The sequence below is a fragment of the Anabrus simplex genome, chromosome 2 (assembly GCF_040414725.1).
Source record: "Anabrus simplex isolate iqAnaSimp1 chromosome 2, ASM4041472v1, whole genome shotgun sequence".
NCBI classification, from domain to species: Eukaryota; Metazoa; Arthropoda; class Insecta; order Orthoptera; family Tettigoniidae; genus Anabrus; species Anabrus simplex.
The window spans coordinates 755,866,730-755,883,124 of record NC_090266.1 but is presented as its reverse complement, the minus strand read 5'-3'; positions in this window follow the sequence as shown (position 1 = coordinate 755,883,124).

Here is a 16,395-nt window from a genome sequence, read left to right as displayed (position 1 = left end):
TTAAGCCTACACACAACACATCGCACTACCAACCACTGCACATGCTAGCAGCAATGAACACATCGCTGCACCTAGGATTGGCGTCGAGAACGCCTCAATTCATTTACAGTGTCGACCCCAGATAATTGAGGAAAGACCAAAAAGATGGTGAATACAGTACAATAAATGGTCTAATTAGGTTCGTACAGTAGGTTTTTTAGGCCACATAAAATACCGATTTTTTGTAACATTAACTTCAAAAGAGTGGGTGCGTATAATTGACAGTTTTTCTTCGATGCAGTGTTCTATTAGATATTTGGTTTATATGTATACTTTCGTATCTAATTCAAGTACATCTAATCCAGTTCCATTGTGTCTTTTTCTCTTAAAGAAGCAATTCTTAACACAATTTTCATCGAGTTTCCTTCTGTACCCACATAAATCGTCTAAAAGTTAAACTCAATTATAGGACTAAATTTTAACAAGCTATTTATGAACTTCCGCCAAAAAATTTAATAAATGTTTGCACTTATAAACTGAGAATTAACTACATTCAGATTTTTATACATTTAATGATCCGTATTCGCTAATAAAGACATAAATGATGCAACATTCTCTACAGTGTATTGAATCCTATAAGGTGCTTTGTAGGATATCCACCTTTCTTACGTATCAGCAAATCGGTATGAGATATTTATCTTGGGTCGTATATGGGTTCTTCGTCACTTGCTTAGGTAAGAGGCGGAGTTCAGTAATTTAAACTATTTTCTACAATGAGAGGATTCCAGTGAAGTGAAATGGATATTTTGTTTATCATAAAATTGAAATCAAAGAAACTGGTGACATTTTTTCACCTTAAAAGAACGAACACAGTCTTGTCCGTCAAAAAACTAATAACAATAATAACGATGATGAGAGACGCTGGCTTTGGAGACCTTAATTCAACTGCCTGAGGGGCATCCTTACTAGAAACCACTGTCTTGATTTAAGAATGAAATAAAGTCTGGAGGTCCCTAGGATCGATTTGCATGTGAGCCTACATGTACTATCATCATGATTTGTGATGATCCAGCCCCCGTAACATGAACTCGGGACTCTTGGTATAATTAAGGCAGTCCAATCAGTATGTGCCACGCAGTGGTTGCACGGCATGGACCCTTAATTGAATCGATATGATCTGCGACTATGTCATGGGCCGATATTTTAACTTGGTGATTTACGTTGAAGTCATTGTGGGTGATGACCGCAAGGGAAATGATGCTATAATGACAGATGGCCCAAATCTAAGTCACTGAGGTTGATGACCCCATCACCAGCCAAACTTCTAAGCTGAAGGCTGAACACAATTAAGTTAGTAGTTGATGACCAAGGTTTCCAAATTAATAAATCCCCATCACATCTGTTACTCAACAAATCAAAGTGAAAATAACAACAACAACAACAAACGCTCACAACACTTGTGGCAGTAATGTCCCTTGCCATCGGACATGTCCCTTCTATCGTTGCGTTAATAAGTTGAAATTTCCCAGCAAATAACACGAAGATTTCCAGAATACATTTTCAAGTTAGTCACATGGTTTTAAGCTAATTCTCAAAATGCGATTCCACTGAATTTAATAAATTAATAAATGAAGTTATCTCATAATCCTAATTGACAACAAATTTTATCTATCCCGGAAGAATGGTTTCTTTAGACTCCCTAACGATTTAATTACATTTGGTTATCATTCGGACCTGTTTATCAGAAACATCCCCTTGACGAAAATATTGATCTAATATTGTTTATGGTCCAAATTTCATTCACCGCAGCTAAAAAGCGGAATACATTGTCATAATTACCAGTACCAATTATTTACCTCATGACGTCACTCAACAAGTTTACATTGCAATATTAATAATTAGTAAGAAACTCACTTCCATAACCCTAACCTGAAATCATATAATCTGCGTAACTGTATACACAACGCTAAATAAAACAACCCATGTCAAATAGTTGATAAAGCCTAGGTTATCCCTTGGACTAATTCCGGCACCTCCGATATGATTTCAGGTCAATCAGACTCATGTGTCGTAATGCACCTCACCCAACTCTAGGGTGGATGTACTACTGCACCCCATGTGCTCCCCAAGCATGACCTCATATCACAAAAACCTACATTTGTGACCTGGAAACCAAGAACAACACAACATAGTCATCCATCACGAACTCTATGGATTTACAAGTTATCGTGACGTTCCAACAAAATAATCGCAAAACTATGTACAACCCTCAACACCAAACAACATCACTACCTATTCACAAAATTTTGAATCCCTGAAAATGGTTATTTCCAACATAACGTACTATCGTGTCATTTCCGTCGCTTCGCTAATGAATTCAAGTCTACTAAAACGAACCCCTTCTAAAATAATGAAATCTAATTCCAAACATTTACTACAAATGACAAATCTCTGTTACAGTTTATTTCTAGCGATAAGCTGCCTCGATCACCGAAAAGCTGGCTTGAATAACGGGAACACGACCCTTCCTCGATATCTCTTAACAAAAACGCACATGATATCTTGACCTGCATCAGATGAAAACCTCGCCTCGCTGGCAATTCGCATGAAATATAATTCTTGACCCACATAGATTATGCGAAGAGATTTAATTTAAAAAGTCACTTGAAATATTCTTATCCATCACGGTTCTATGGTTTCACGTGGAATCCTAACTATGGACTGACCCTATTCCCATATCATTAAGTTACACAAAATAAATCCCCGGGTTCCCTACAATGGAAATCCCGACATAAAGTCGCTTCAACATTACAGGATTTCAACAACCTGATCCACATTCCTTCCCATCTTCGCAAGATTTATACCACTTGCTATCACAAATTCTCTACACGACAATAATATTGGAATATGTCTCTTGAGTGATCCATTACGTTGTTACATAAAACACTCTGTGACAACTAACAATCTCTCCTCTCATATCTGAGATGGACAACACAATTATTTCCGAACCGAAACTCACAACTTGACTTACAAAAATGTTTACCGTTATTTTTCTCTCATCAATTTAACAAATCACACCGGTCTCGCCTCGTAACTTCCCTTGAAATTTTGTTTACAGCTCTGAACACACGACAGTGTTCCTTCCGCAACAGCTGACATTCCACCATTATCGCGCACTCGCTCTAAATGGTAAACCACGGATTATACTTACAGGAATTGTATCTTTACACTGAACGGCATTTTATGATAAATTAATGTCTTAACTTGTCGAACAAGAAATATATAAAATGAACGAATGGAAATGATACTTTGCTCTGGACATTACATTCATTTTACAACCATCAACTCTAATACTGTACAACATTTCACACGCTAGTTTCGGGACTTTCTCGATTATCCAAGAAACATTCAAAATTACCTTTTGTCATATTCCTCTGTCATTTTTTAAATAAAAAGGTGACCAAAATGCGTCACAGAAACAAAAATAAAATGGTGACATCATGAAATAAATGCACGTTATAACAAAGGTAGTCTACATACCTGTAAGTCGTACGTCGCCTTACATCTTAACAGGCCAACCAGCCACTGTTATTCTTTCTCTAGCCATCCCGATAGATACTGGCTTTATAAACGTATTCTTCCTTTTTGAAAATAATGACAAACAAAAAATTGCCCTTCACTCGTTCTCTTCCTCGCGAACCGAACACGTTCGTCAAATCACTGATCCGCACACGCAACAGAGTTAAATATGGATTTTTCTAATTTAAGTGCAGAACTTCGGCATTATAATGACCGTCTGTTGCATGGACGTGAATTTACATTAGGGTTCCACATGGGAATATCGTTAGTTTGACTGAATCTTTCTCCACTTGGAGATGACGTTAATTTCCCTTATGTGCAAGACTTAGTCTGCAAAACCGATTTTTAATGTTAGTCTGAGTAACGTGCGGTCGCTTGAAATTCATTGAACACAATGCCGGATTGCAAAATGGCGCATCGTTCTTTTATAACATTAACTCGCACTCCCATGTCATCTTCATTCACCGCCTAAAATTTACATACACCTTTTCCACCCCATAGAAATGTAATTATGGCTGATCACGACATAACACTTAATTGCTTTATTTAGTAGCGGTGTTGATGATAAGCATTTAAGGATTTCTCTTAACCTACTGAGTTGTTAAATTGCCTCATAAACTTGGCACTATATTTTCGGTCGATATAACAGAGTTCAAACGAACAGGCGCGTCTTTCGACAATTTTCCTTCTGGGGCTATTTAGCGGTCTAAAGTCTTTACCATTAATAACCAAATTGTTTCAATTACGATTTCCTGACGTTTACTACGGCAGTTTTGTCGCCAATTCTTCTTAACATGTACTTTTATTAGAAAAATAGTTCCTCCGTATCCCTGCACATTCTACACGTGCGGGTGACTTAATTTCTTTCCACGTGCCGTCTCTGGTCAGAGATTAAAAAAATGAGCTTGAGCTCATGACTTGTAATTTATATGGGACCTCATGTAATGAATTTAGGACTCTGGCTCCTTACGACTGAAAGTTCATGGGTTCAGTATATTGTGATAAACCACATCTCTTCATTATGCGGAAGCTCAGTTCTGCTTGAGGACGGAATGCATTTTGTCCCTTTAGTTGTGGAAAGCTACGTTGTTGTTACAATATTTTATAATATATAAGGTAAGGAAGTTTATTACACCATGATAGTACGACGTGTAAGCTAAAATGAATTTGACCAGCTGTGTAGTGTTCGTAATTGCTTGCTCACCTCATACGCCAGTTAATATTAACAATACAATTATTATAAAGTGTGGTCTTCAATCTCAATCTGGATTCAGTCAGTTGGTATTTAGGAGATATCTTTGCCAGTATATTTGTTGCTACTTCGAGAAATGTCCTCTTTTTGCTGTCGAATTTGAGATAGTGACACTTCAGCAATGTTACCCTGAACAGTGGTTCACGAAGTCCCAATAAATCTACCTGCATGGATCTCTCGCATTCACGCACTCTAAAGGTCTAAAGACTGAGTTAGGAATCGATTCTGCATTTCCTAATTGCACTGCTAACACTATTAATTGGCTTCTACAGTACTTGCAGTTAATAATCAAATGTGTGGACGGATACTGTGCCATTGTTGAGAAAGAATGCAAAGATTTTGGGCTGCAAAGAAGGCTTCCAATAATGTGTACTTTTTGCTTAACGTGGTCTCAAATGGCCGTAAATAATAATAATAATAATAATAATAATAATAATAATAATAATAATAATAATAATAATAATTGTTACGGAGTTACCCGTGGAAGGCAGAGGTGAAAGAAGGTGCGGGCTGGGATGGGTCTAACTACAAGGCCGAAAGATGAATTAAAATTTCAATAAAGGTTATATTTTCAAAATAGAAAAAGCTTAACGAATTTCACATAGAATTTCAACAAATAACAACAAGCCAACAAATCAGGTACAAGACCAGGAAAAGCCAAGATTTAAGACGATTTAACAATCTGGGCTTGGAGCCCCAAGTTTTATAATTCCTGAGCTCTCAGCTCACAACCACCAATTACCAAAGGGCAGAAAACCCCTAATTACATGGAGCACTTGGTCCCATCTAGTAATGTCAAGCCTCCTAGAGGTACCTTTCAAAACACGAGAAAGAGCTGACCCGCTCTCAATCTTTCAAGCCTATTCAATGCAATACCACTTTACAATCACTTGCCATCAAGGCACAACTTACAAGAATTAAACAGGAGTATCTCGTACCCAGCCTACAGGGCCTTAAAAGAAAAATAATAGGTTAATTTAAATGGCCCTAAATGCAAAAAAGGAAAGGAGGCGTGAATTAGCACTCCTAAATACACATTTTAAAACCTAAGAGGTACTAGGCCGATGACACAGGGGCTATTCCCAAGCTAGGGAGGTGACTCGTATAAGAAAATTTTTAACACATTAAGGAAGAGAAGAAAATCGGTTATGAAAACGTAGTCACCTCAAATCAAAAATGAAGGGGAGCTCGAGAGGGTAAGCACTCTCTATCCCCGGATTACAGTTAAAGATATATGAAGTTTTACAAGGATGGAAGAATTTTACATATTTCAAGAGATAGGTTACATATTAAAGGTTTCGGTCCTGCCCCGCGGGTTAAACTGCTGAGCTAGCAAGAAATAAAGGTGTTAAACGGCCATTACCTTGTTGAAGAGCTGCTGCCCGAAGCAAGAGGCGTTACTCGCCCCCTGCTACACGTCCATACACAAAGCTACATGTAGAAGAAGTGGCCGAGCGACAGGAAAATCAGCAGTTTTTATACTCTCGGGGAAGATTCGAGACCTTTCATGACTAATTAAGAAACACCCACAGTCGTTTATTGGGTAGCTTACTGTTGCACATCAACATCGAAGAAGAAAGACACGATTGGTCAAAAATTACAGAAATTCTGGATTGGCTAATTTCAAAACTGGCGGAAAGAAAAGATTTATATTGCCAACCCACGAATGAAATAACGAAATTTAGTAAAGAACAAACTAATGAATACAAAATTTCTTCAAATAAAGTTCTTCCACTTCGCACCAGGGTGCATGGTCATAGTTTTTGTAGAGACATGTATTAAAGAATGTCCACACTTCTTCATCAATAGAATACAAAACAAGTAGAACTCCACACAGTACTGACAACTTCGTAATCACAAAATTTACGGTAGTGACATCGTCTGAGAAAACTTATGAGTTGATACATTTGTTAAAGTTCAGAGTTTCTCCTGTAGAGGAGTACTTTAAGGCGCAAAATTCAAATGCGCGGCGTAGAGGTGTACCAGCCGGTACAACAACAACAACAACAATAATAATAATAATAATAATAATATGTATTTTAATTATCTTATGGGGCCGATGACCTTCGATGTTAGACCCCTTTAAACAACAAGCATCATCAGCATCAATTATCTTATATTTTATTCTGCTTTTAGAACTGTCGATCAAACCTTGTCGAATTTAAAAGTAAAGAAATCAGGGGATACTCCTCCTCTCCTATCCAAGGTATTGTTGAAAATGCATTCTCTATAATCGAAGAGCCACTCTGGCGTAGTGATATAACCACTCGACTTCAAGTCCGAGACATCGGTTGGTACGTTCACCAGAACTAGCGCGTGACGCCAGGTAAAATATACGACCTACTGAAACAACAACAACAACTACAACATGCAGTTAACCATTAAATAATAATAACCAGTCACACATTCTATACTTGAAAGTTGTTTCCTAAGCGTAAATGGTGATAACTTGATAAGTATGAATGAAGAAGCCGTATGTCCGGCTCGGGTAGGGGGATGTGATCATTGGGAGTTCATTCACCCACTTCTGAAGATAATTGAAGCCTGGGGATTGGGGTCAGTAGTAGCGGCCAGCGGGAGAGCACGTGGTAAGCCAGCTGGGCGAGCGGCAGGCGGGGAAGGGGATAGTCACTGCACACGCACAACACCGGCTTCGTGTTCGAATTAGCATTCATTCTATTGCTAATCGATGTGACCTTCACCATTCCGTGACGACCACACCAAGAAGTGTTGCTCACCGATTTTAGCGGCATATATCGATAAATGACCATCAGGGTGATATTCACAGATACTTTCCTCGTAATATCTGACGAAACTTTCTTTTTTGTTGTTTTTTAAATTTCCGCTTTCGGTCCTAGCGACCATTTAGCCAGCTACTATTTTGTATGTTTTTTATTATTATTATTATTAATGAATTGATTTGATGAATTGAACATATACATTTAAGACGAACACAACCACCCAGCCCCCGAGCCTGAGATATTAACCAGACGAAGTCAAAATCCCCTGCCCAGCCGGGAATCGAACCCGGGCCCTTGCGGCCAAGGAGCAGCAGTACAGTTGTACAGTTCATTTTAAAGTTAGACTGACATATATTTCAAAAGTACAGTATTAGTGGGGTGGGCGGTTCCCCCATTTGCTGCTGTTCGTTTTCTGTGCCAGCTAACTGCAGGTGGATAAGAAAATAAATGGCTCTTTATGAAGTAAGATGCGTAATAAGCTGTATTGGTCGAAACACATTTCTCAAGTTGTGAACAGCCCGAGCAGTTTTCGCGGTTCGGCAAATAGTATAAAGCAAATTAATATCTCTTCCCAACTAACCAAGGAGGCAAGGTAACCCACGGCACTACAGCCCATGAAGGGCCTTGGCCTAGCAAGCGACCGCTGCTCAGCCCGAAGGCCTGCAGATTACGAGGTGTCGTGTGGTCAGCACGACGGATCCTCTCGGTCGTTATTTTTGGCTTTCCAGACTGGGGCCGCAATCTCACCGTCAGATAGCTCCTCAATTCTAATCACGTAGGCTGAGTGGACCTCGAACCAGCCTTCAGGTCCAGGTAAAAATCCCTCACATGGCCGGGAATCGAACCCGGGGCCTGCGGGTAAGAGGCAGGCACGCTATTCCTACCCCACGGGGCCGGCAAAGAGGCGTGGTGGCTGAAGTCAATTTGCATAACCACTATAACTTATGTGGGCATAATACATTTGTCTATGAAGTAGCGGCGATTGGGAATTACATGTGTGTGTGTGTGTGTGTGTGTGTGTGTGTGTGTGTGTGCGTGTGTGGACGGGAATGTACAGGCAAAAAAAACCGGGTTTGTTGAATAGATCCACGGGGGGGTATATATATATATATATATATATATATATCAAAACTGAACAAAAAAAGAAAACTACAAAATGGTACGATTTTTTAATGTTCTGTGAGCGAATTTCGTCAGTAATGATGTAAAGGTTGACAGTCTACCAATTTAAGTGCGCTAATAATAGTATTTTTGATATTTTAATTCGTTTCCATACAATAAAACTTTCATCAAAGGAACAACACTATACATGTATTACACCTAAATACGTACACGTACGGCGTGCTTATACAATTAAAAATTCATTTAGTATTTGAATACACACTAGGCCTAAGAAACTAACAGTCACAGCATAGACTGCGGCAAGCGGGTGAATCAAACCTCGGTTTCCATGACCTTGGCAAAATAATACACCCTTGCCACCCTTCATCAAAGCACAAGTCTCTGCTGTGGCGCTATGCAAGTCGGTTAGCCGTGACGAACGATATTTTGTGCGTATTTCCGCTAATAATTTTGTTACTAATTAGGGAAAATGAAGGAAAGAATTAGACCCTCCGTGGCTCAGGCGGCAGCGCGCCGGCTTCTCACCGCTGGGTTCAGTGGTTCAAATCCCGGTCACTCCATGTGAGATTTGTGGTGAACAAAGCGAGGGCGGGACATGTCATTCTCTGGGTACTCCCGTTTTCCCTGTCATAATTCTTTCCAGCAACACTCTCCAATATCATTTTATTTCATCTGTCATTCATTAATCATTGCTCCAGAGGAGTGCGACAGGCTTCGGCAGCCGGCACAATACCTATCCTCACCGCTAGATGAGGCTTCATTCATTCCATTCCTGACCCGGTCGAATGACTGGAGACAGGATGTGGATTTTGACTGATTTTCAAAGGAAAGAATTAGCTGATAAGACAACAGGGCTTGCACAAATTGCTTTCTTCTAATAATTCCTATAATTCCTCCTTCCAGCCGATTTCTTCCCCCTCGGACCGCCCCCCCCCCCCCCTAATAACCGCTACTGTCTCTATATATTTTCGCCGTAGGCGATCAATAATTTTCCGACTGTCAGGTCTATGATGTTCTGAGGGAGAGGGATAGAGAGATTGTCATCTTCTTAGTCGGATGGGCAGCTTTGGAAATATATTCTCCAAGCCCAAGACGACGCCAAATGCTACGTAAGTTGTTCTTCAGAAACTATTTTAGAAGGAAATTGGAGTTATCTCGACTCAGGTAAAACTCAGATTGTAAAGATGGGATATGGCAATGATAAGAGAATTTCCCCACGTAAAATATCTCCTAGCTCCTATGGCTCAATAAATGAGATCAAGGCGACTTCGTGTAACGGATGTGTGAGAAATGAGAACTGAGAAGCTGCGAACCCCATAGCTTAGTGGATGAGAAATAGTACAAGTAATGCCGTGAACATTTCTCGCCTTATAAAGTACATTGTAGGCCTAAATTATTCTGATTGTGAAAATGCGATTACCTGAATTTTCTGACTACAGGGTAACATTTAGTGTGAAATTCCTCGAGTTAAAGAAATGCTTGGTTAGCGTCAAAATGTTACTCAAGACTTCGACATAGTTGGATGCATAAAAGAGAGCAACACGTAGACCGCATCCCTTATTTACGAATTACTGAAGCAGCCTCCAAAGTCTTTCTCTCGCAGTGTAATACTAGCCGCGATACTTAGAAAAATTCAGCCAGTTTCCAGTATTAGAACTAATTATTTTCAATGAGGAGTTGGAATCGGCCTAATTTATGTGAAGGTCCCGAATAATTTGACATTTTCAAGCGGTGGAGTGTCGATACTTTATTATCGCTGCTCGAACAAAACGTCGTATCCCACAATGCTCTTCCTATAGTTTCCTTAAGACTGGCCACACATCCCAACCACACATGAATATAGTGACCATGGGAACAAGCTTCGTTGTGTTCATTTTCCAATGTTGATGAGAAAGGAAAAAGAACTTTAAATTCATATAGTATAATGAGTGCATAAATACGTCATACAAACATATATTCGTTCAGTCCGTTGCGGTAAGGTTCATCTTCCTTTACTCAAAAGCATAGTATACCGTATCCTGTCCTAATTTCGGCCCAGCTGAGGGGTAGAAGGGCGTTGTGCGTCCAAATAGGGTTGAAAAGCCAAAAAACAAAGAGAAAATATCTAACTATAAAATACTCAAAAATATATGGACAGGTATACGTACATATAAATTTAGTAAATGAGAACTCCAGAAATCGAGTAAAATGGATTGAAAAAATGCAAACATACAGCCTATTTTCCAATCATTTGACCGGGTCAGTTATGGAATGAATGAAACCCCATCTTCCGGCGAGGATAGGAATAGTGCCGGCTGCCGATGCCTCCTTTACTCCCCTGGGACAATGATTAATTACTGATAACCGGGCGAGTTGGCCGTGCGCGTAGAGGCGCGCGGCTGTAAGCTTGCATCCGGGAGATAGTAGGTTCGAATCCCACTATCGGCAGCCCTGAAGATGGTTTTCCGTGGTTTCCCATTTTCACACCAGGCAAATGCTGGGGCTGTACCTGAATTAAGGCCACGGCCGCTTCCTTCCAACTCCTAGGCCTTTCCTATCCCATCGTCGTCATAAGACCTATCTGTTTCGGTGCGACGTAAAGCCCTTAGCAAAAAATGACTGACAGATGAAATGAAATGATATTGGAGAGTGTTGCTGGAATGAAATATAACAGGAAAGACCGGAGTACCCGGAGGAAAACCTGTCCCGCCTCCACATTGTCCAGCACAAATCTCACATGGAGTGACCGGGATTTGAACCATGGAACCCAGTGGTGAGAGGCCGACGCGCTGATGCCTGAGCCACGGAGGTAAAAAAATTGATTTATTTTACTAAAGACATTAAAAGAAACCATGCTAAACAAAAAGTAATCAGTTAAAACTACCAACCACTGGTTGTGTCAAAGAAAAATCACAATAATGTTTACATAAATTACAATTATCAAACAAATCGTTTAGAAACAATGCGGCTAACGAACCCGAGACATTACGTTAATTTCTTGTTGCATGGAACAATTTAAATTTACATATTGTAGTTGCGGGCTTTGTTAAGTCCCTAGTTCTTTGCCCGAGGGCTCAATTTCTAAACCGGTCGTGATATGCGATAGTAATACCCGATCCACTAGTAATGACTTAAATTACATACATATTCCGATCAATCGGACTCAAACATATACTGTAAAATACTCGTTCAGGACTGCATCTGAATCACCCTTCCAAAATGATCACATACTCTACCGTAAGGGTCTGAAAACATGACCACAGATAAGGTCAGAAACTCTCTTCTCAAAAATAGCCATCAGGCTATGTCTCCTCGTTACCGAACAAATTACAACATCACAACAAAGAAATAACACACTGGACACAACATACAAAAACACAAATGAAATAAACAAAACCTGGAAAATGAAGCTCACAAAATATATACACTGAAGTTCATAGAGCTGTCGGGTCAAGAACCCAACATATCCGGCTACTGGACGTCGCATATCTCACGTAGTTTTAGCACAGTAGTAGCGTGTAACATGGCAGAGAAATCGGGTGGTTGGCAACAGAAATAACAAACAATCAGCTCTTTGTAGCCAGGCAATTCAAAGACATAACGGGACTATTTGTAAAACATCACTACCTTCCTCTGACCAGCGTACAGCTGAGTCGTGGGTCGCCAACTACCTGAGGAAAGAATAAATGGCGCATCCGGCCTTGACAACAATCTCGGTGCTACAAAATAAGCACACAAATCTGGCCAGCAAAATACTGCTCACAGCTGTACATAATTTCACATTTAACAGGCCTGTTTAATATCTCATCATCCCAGCACCCAATAAAACATCATGGCTTTCATAAACTATCTCTTAACATCTCAGCCCCGTAAATATCCACAGGCAATTCTCTAGCCTCACATATAAATAAATCTCGTTTCTACGACCGGTACATATCCATGAATTCGCCTGCCACCACACTTAAAGACCCTACTCTACTTTCGACGTTGAAAAGTCTCCCCTTGCGTATTATCACAGATGAAATTCATGCTACAAGTAACAAAACATCTTAGCATATACTGGCTCTAGTCTAATACTCTCTCCCTGTTCGACACTGGCGGTGTACATTCCAATAGTTTTTCATGAAGAATCTACCCATACAACTCTATCTTAATTCAACACAAACTGGAATAAAATAAAAATAACAATAACACACACCTGTATCTAATCTATTATTTCTCTTACTTCCCATCTAAATATTTACAATATACAGCTCGAGGACTTAGTATACAAACAGTCCTAAACGTATTTAAATTTAAAATTGAATGACCAATACAAATGCCACTCTGGCTTACATTTAAGAGTTAATTTAACATATCTAAAATGGCCTCTCCTGGTGAATCTAGCTTTCAATTCACATGCTTAAAGAACGAAGGGATTTAACTTGGAGGCAACCTCTCCATTAGCGGGGACTCACACGCCACTATGTCATGCAGGCTCAGCCCATGACTACAACACACAGCAGAGGGATGAAGGACCTCTTGCCGACTCCTGGGTAGTTCACGGCTGCTGTCTCCTTGATGTGGGGTTGTATCTGGAACTGTTGAATTAAATTAACCATCTACTTCTCCTCTTAGTGTGCTCGAATGCACGATCGCAACCTTAGTATTGTCTAATAATTTTACTATAGCCACCGCTTAGGTTCAAGTCCGTGTATGCGCCACTAAATTAAGGAAACTGGGCCCGGTTGCTACCTGTCCTTGTTAGGGGTTATATATTAACGAATCGCACACCTTAATCTCACACTTCGCGTACGCGCGGTATATTATTTATCTATACAGACCGTCACTAGCTCTTGTGAGCTAAATCACAACGATTTTAGTTCATGTCTAACACAAACTTCACAAAGTTATTGTCTTATTTGCTCGCGGTCACGACACCTCACTGTTGCCGTTCAAGATGCAACAGAAGGACGCGTCCCTTGTCGACTCCGCTCATATAGTCTCACGAAGTCTCGGGCTTCAAGGGGAAGTACGGCGAAACAAGCCCTCTTCCATTGTGAGAGCTCATCAGATGCCAACGGCTGCTCACTTTAATACGTATATTTATGTGTATGGAACAAGTAAATGGTTTTATCAGCTCCTGTTACTCTCTATCATATTAACTACGTGTGGTGTCAGAACTGTAGAATTTAGCTTAGTGGCGCATTAATTGATTAGAATTCAGGTGATTCCACACCTGGAAAAGAGAAGTTTGTCAACCTGTGAGAAATGTTTGGTGCATCCCCTCGTTCAAATCTCAGCCCCTCCAAAGTTTCCTGATCGCGTGGGGACGTGGCTATGGGGTCTTCATGGTTAATTTCTCTGGATTCGTGACTTAGTTTTGTGTTCATCTTACACTTCTATCCATCTACATATAACACACCGCACTATCAACCACCACAGACACACAGAATAGCGTATACATATGCCTGGCTGCGTGGCTCCGATGGTTGAAGCGCTGGCCTTCTGACCCCAATTTGGCAGGTTCGATCCTGGCTCAGTCCGGTGGTATTTAAAGGTCAGCCTCGTTTCGGTAGACTTTCTGGCACGCAAACCAATTCCTGCGGAACTAAATTCCAGCCTCTCGGCGTCCTCGAAAACCGTAAAAGTAGTTGGTGGGACATAAAGCAAATAACATTATTATTATTATTATTATTATTATTAATTTTTTTATTTTTATATCTTTAGTTTTTTACAATTTTGCTTTACCTCGCACCGACACAGATAGGTTTTATGGCGATAATGGGATACGAAAGTGCTAGGAGTGAGAAGGAAGCGACTGTGGCCTTAATTAAGGCACATTTCCAGCATTTGTCTGGTGTGAAAATAGTAACCACAAAAAACCATCTTCAGGGCTGCCGATAGTGGGATTCGAACCCACTATCTCCCAAATGCAGGCTCACTGCTACGCGAGCCTAATCGCATGGCCAACTCACTCGGTGTTTGGTTTTCTGTGAGTATAATGTACACTATTACCATAACTAACATTTGGTCTTTAACTCTTGTGATACGTATTTTCAATTACTTTAAGCTTATTTTGAATTGAATTAATCCTTGTAATAATTTGCTTAAGACATTGAATGGGAACAGAATATTTCACTTGAAATATCATTATATTCTGTTAATTTGGAAGTTCTGGAACATAAGCAGATTGAGGAGTGAAGAGTGAGATGATAGGCCAGAATTACAATTTGGCATTGTTAGTGACGTATCTGGGATGCAGACGTTAATAATGGGAAAACTGATGATTAATAATAATAATAATAATAATAATAATAATAATAATAATAATAATAATAATAATAATAATAATAATAATAATAATTTGTTACAAGTTGCTTTACGTCACAGGACACAGATAGCTTTCATAGTGACGATGGGATAGGAAAGGCCTAGGAATTGGAAGGAAGCAGCCGTGGCCTTCATTAAGGCACAGCCCCAGCATTTGCCTGGTGTGATAATTGGAAACCACTGAAATAAATTTTCAGGGCTTCGACAGTGGGACTTGAACCCACTATTTCCCGGATGCAAGCTCACAGCTGCGCACCCCTACCTGCACGGCCAACTCACCCGGTAATAAGAATAATAATCACCATCATCATCATAATAGCGGCTGTGTGTCATGTGTGTTAGGCTCCGTAAAATTAGTGTAATCAGCAGTATAATATTGAAGATAGAGCAGTAAATATGATTCTGTGAGTTATTTTTGTGTGAATACACATCAAGGGTGCTTAATTGGTTTATTTTAGTGTAATGTATTTACATTTGAAGGTATATCTACACTCATTAACTATAGCGAGCTGCATAACACAATATGGCTGTCTCCGTTGTATGCAATACTGAAGTAGCGAAGGGAGAGAAGAGTGAGGGACAGTGGAAGGAATGTGAAAATGAACAACACATGAAATGTGCCGTTGGTATTGAATATGTGTTAAAATGTGACTTGCTATGTAAACTATGCCTACAAATCAATCATTTTTTAAGTGAAACTAGTGAAAGTGCAACATTCTCGTCTGAGAACATCATGAAACTGACACTTAACTACAGGAAAAAATAAAACACTTAAACATGAAAAACGCGAACTCGGGAAATATTTAAATTCCTGCCACGAAAAGCTTGATGAAAATGTTTCTCTTTGATTTAACGGTAAGAAATGTTTGGCGTTGTTTGAATGATCGAAAACGTTTCTTAAAGGATCAAGTGAAGTGTCTTCAGCGCAGAATCACAGAAATGGAACAATAAAGTATATGAAATACACAAGAGATATTCGGAATGCCACAGATTCCTAACTATGATGTCCTGACACCAGTTAAGCAGATACGAAAGGCACTTGATCGGACCATTATTGATGATATGATCGATGCCTGTCACCGATTGCCGAAGTAGCCGAATCAAACTCACAGTGGTATCATTGTCAAGTTCGATCGTCGTCTCGGTAAGGGACAGTTGCCAGAAGTACAGTGAATCAAAGCGAATCTCTCTACGAGGCATATGAGATTACCCAGAGACGAATACTTTCTGTGAACGAGAGTCTGGCGCCTGAAAGAAAAAAACTTCTACATCAGGTACGAGTGGTAAGATAAGAAAAACAGTATCAGTTCTTGTAGGTAGGTAATGAGGAAGTAAGCTAAGAAAGGTCCAGAGATCGCGGGTAATTGTCATAAATAATAGGGAGAACATAAACCGGTTGTAAACAATGGCCTGCGGCAATGACATTATTAC